The sequence below is a fragment of the Myotis davidii genome, unplaced genomic scaffold, assembly GCF_000327345.1.
Source record: "Myotis davidii unplaced genomic scaffold, ASM32734v1 scaffold1627, whole genome shotgun sequence".
NCBI lineage: Eukaryota > Metazoa > Chordata > Mammalia > Chiroptera > Vespertilionidae > Myotis > Myotis davidii.
Window position 1 is genome coordinate 48,813 of NW_006298361.1, and position 2,788 is coordinate 51,600.

At 37.1% G+C, this 2,788-nt stretch overlaps 1 pseudogene; it reads left to right on the forward strand.

Annotated features, from left to right (window-relative positions):
• LOC102769750 overlaps positions 1-369 on the forward strand; it is a 2,712-nt pseudogene extending 2,343 nt beyond the window's left edge.
• The last annotated feature ends 2,419 nt before the right edge of the window (positions 370-2,788 follow it).

The window sequence follows — 2,788 nt, forward strand, 5'->3', positions numbered from 1 at the left end:
TCATATACTGTATTTTTGTCACTCGAATAAATTTTATTATTTCTTCAAGGTTCTTCACATATGTACACCTTAAGAGATATCAAGTAGGCGTAACATGTTCTCAAAAAATTAGGGTTGGCACAAAGAAGAATTTTGAGTCAGAGATTTTGCTAGTTTTGGCACGCACTCACAAAAAGGTTGTCCATCCCTGACCTAGAAGAACTGTATTTGAATGACAACCCCAACCTGCATAGCCTTCCCTTTGAGCTGGCTCTTTGCAGCAAGCTTTTAATCATGAGTATTGAAAACTGTCCTTCCACCTCAGATTGTTGCTGGGAGTCCTTTGTTCAGTTCTTAAAGATGTAGGGTCCATATCATCCCATGGTCTGATACAAATCTGCTGGTCCAACACACTGTTCACAAATAATGTTTCATATCTATATGTAAGTCTATTTTTGTAAATATTGCTATATTTGGCAAATTTATAAAGATTGCATTATGTGTTTCTGCTAATAGAGGAATCATAGTCATTTAGATTTTTTAAATTTCTGTACAAAAGGCTTATGTAAGTTTTCTTTGCTGAACTTGATGGATGCTTTTCTGTTGTGTAATATGATGTGCCAGTTTGCTAAAAAATTTTCTAAACAAATTATGAATTTATTAAATTTAAGGGGCAGAGGTAGTACAGTTAGATATACTTTCTTTTAGCAAAAATAATGGGCAAATAATTTTGTTTCAACTTTTCATATACACTTCCCCTTACCAATTGTCAGATCTTTATAGTATTACTAGAGGCCTGGTGCACAAATTCGTACATGGGTGGGATTGGGCTGTCCCATCCCGATCGGGGCCATTGGGGCCAGGCTGGCCAGGGGGAGGGGACACGGGAGGTTGGCCAGCTGGCCCTGCCCCTGATCGGGGTAAGGGGTGCCAATCAGGCTGGTTGGCTGGTCACAGTGCACGTCATAGTGACCAGTCATCCTGGTCGTTCTGGTCCTTCTGGTCGCTTGGCTGATAGATAGATAGATAGATAGATAGGCCCTGATGGTAGAATTTTTTTTAACTTACTTTGAAATTTAAATTTTATATATTGTTTACACTCAGAGTAAATCACTGGATTTTTTTGTTGTTGCTTTGATTTGCTCTGTTTTAATCAGTTAAATCTAGAGTTTATATCCTCTGCAAAGAATTTGAATCACCTGGTTTAAATATTAAGATATTCGCTTTTTGAAACAACTGGCAAAGTGAAAAGATACAGTCAAAATTCTAGAATTCTTTTTATTGTGATTCTCAGATCAATTGTCAAGAAAAATATTTGAATTGATTCTTTAGGTTGAGGGGAGGGTATTGAGACCTCTTCTAGTATAAATATCTTTTCTTAAATTTGGGGAACAGAAACTTGTAGTATAAAGGAGTTTTCATTCCTAAAAGTTGCAGGTTCACAAAAAATAACAGAATAATTTGGCAAAAAAATACATAAACACACACATTCTATACATGTATATATAATACTATATAAATACTTATTACCAACTATGATAGGTAACTTCAAGGATTTCTCCTTAGTCTTGTGCAATGAAAATGAATGTTTTTCTTTGAACACTGCAATATATGTATGTTTCAAGGTTATTTAACAGTGTACTGTGGTTTTATATTTTGACTTGCCTTGTAGATCTTTTAGTTCTGGAATATCTGCATCTAAGCACAATATCTTCACACTGTGCTGTATTACTGCTGAACTATATGCACTTTTCCCCACATGTGGTACACTGGCTGCAAAAAATTCAGTTCAGTACTGTTGATTTTAATATCATCTTTCCTTTCTTGGTAGTTGTTAATACAATATGGAAAAGAGGCACATTGCATAGAAGCCATTGATAGTTCAGTGGGAATTCTGTAAGATGTGCCTGTGCTCTTTGATGTATTTTCTTTGCTTTACTGCTTTTAAGGCTGGCAGTGCTGTAAATGTGTGCCCCTTATATGTTACTTTTGATAGTGTCAATCTGAGTTGGTTTAAATTTTATAGAGACTCACAGAGCAAGTGCATTCTAGATATCATTCTAAAAAATACACCTCACATAATGAATCACCATTATATGTAATTACATATTGCTGCTTGGATTTATTTTTTTATTCCCATTTACATGGACATTGTGTTTTAAAGAAATAACTTTTGAATTAAGGCCATGATATTAAGATAGAAATTTGAGGTGTTGTTTTGCTTTTCCTGGTGCTCAAAATCAGTAATAAGTTTGAGGTGAAACCTATCCTATCTAATAAAAGAGAAACATGCAAATTGACCATAACCCTGACACCCTTCCCATTGGCTAATCAGCAGGATATGCAAATTAACTACCAACCAAGATGGAGGCTGGCAGCCATGCAGCTGAAGCGAACAGGAGGCTTGCTTGTTCCAGCGATGGAGGAAGCCAATGTACCCTGCTTGCCGCAGCCCAGCTCTGAGCTGCACTTTAAGAAACAATGTTGCATTTATAAAAGCTAAACAAGCTCCAGAGGCCTGCTTTCAGCCAGCTTTAGCCTCAGAGTTTAGAGCTGCAGTGATGGCAACAAAGTTTCAATTATAGAAGCCAAACAAACCTAGAAACCTGCTTTCAGCCAGCTTCGGCCTCAGAGCTTAGAGCTGCTGTGATGGCAACAGAGTTTCAATTAGAGAAGCCAAATAGACTCAGAACCTGCTTTCAGCCCTCAGAGCTGGAGCCGGCTCTCAGCTCCAGTGACAGCTATAGAAGGGAAATAAATCCCAGAATTAAAAAAAAAAAAAGAAAAAAAAGGAGAGGCAGGGGGTTTA